This window comes from Lepisosteus oculatus, chromosome 24, assembly GCF_040954835.1.
Source record: "Lepisosteus oculatus isolate fLepOcu1 chromosome 24, fLepOcu1.hap2, whole genome shotgun sequence".
Classification (NCBI taxonomy): domain Eukaryota; kingdom Metazoa; phylum Chordata; class Actinopteri; order Semionotiformes; family Lepisosteidae; genus Lepisosteus; species Lepisosteus oculatus.
In genome coordinates, this window is record NC_090719.1 from 15214792 (window position 1) to 15215981 (window position 1190).

Consider the following 1190-nt stretch of genomic DNA (forward strand, 5'->3'; position numbering starts at 1 on the left):
AAAAACTGCCAGACTCCAGTTTTACTTCACTCAGGGAGGCAGAAAAATCTAAGAAAAAAGTTGAGATCAGCACAATAAAATTCGTCTAAGAGAAGAACTTTATTTGACACTTGTTCCCCCTTTTAACATAAATACATTTGCATTACATTCATTAATTCGCTCGTACTCTACAAAGGACAAAATTAGTATCGTTTGAAACAAATATCTTGCATTGATCTTTGCATCACGTCAATATTTCAGCGAGCACTGGCATGAGTCGCGCGCACAGAAACGGCACAGCGCCTCTCACAGCGGGACATGGATGCAGGAGCAAGGGAGGCTTCAGATTTGAAGGAGACACTCCCAGCTTTAGAAAAAGACTTCTGGACCACGGGAGATGCTATATAATACACGTCAAATTCACATCATCTTGTCGGGCTGTTGGAATACACCGAAAGAGCAGTTGCGAGATTCCAAAAGCGGCAATCGATCTGGAGGACATGAGAAGAAATATATATTCTCTACATACTGAAGTGGAATAGACTAACAGGGCCCCTGGGGCATCACTCTGCAGCCACTGTGCAAATCTTAGTATGGGAACACAGTGACTGAACTGCACAAGGAGGTCATGTGTTTCACACCACATTCTTAGAAGGCACGTGTCCCTCTCTCTCGGCCTTGTGCACGTTCACTCCGCCCACGCGTGACCCTCGGGCAGCTTCTGTTCTCGGCTACCTGAGCCGTCGCAAAATTGGAGGACCTCAAGACGGGGAAAAAAAAGAAAGGGGCTGCCACTCAGAAACATTACCGAGTTCGAGACGGTTACTCCGAGACCCGAACAGCCTCCTTTTTCTGTGCCGACAGCGGAGAGGAGCCGCCGAGTCCCACAGAGCCTAGCACTCATCTGCTTTCCGTACATCGGGAGTAAGGCAAGTTCCGTTTTCTCTTTCTGAACAGCGTGCGGGTTCGGCATTGAGGTGCAGATGGACAAAACAAGGCAGTTTTGGTTCGACAGCATAACAGGAGTGCCAAAAACACTGAACCATAATTATCCCTCTTGTACAATTCTTTTTCACCCCCTTACACTTTTAGAAGCATCAGACTATTGTGTATCTTAATATTTCTAGGACTACAGATTAAACTCCCTACCAAACAATTTTAATGCTACAAAAAAATCACACCTGTGACATATTCCAACGGTCGCCTTTTTG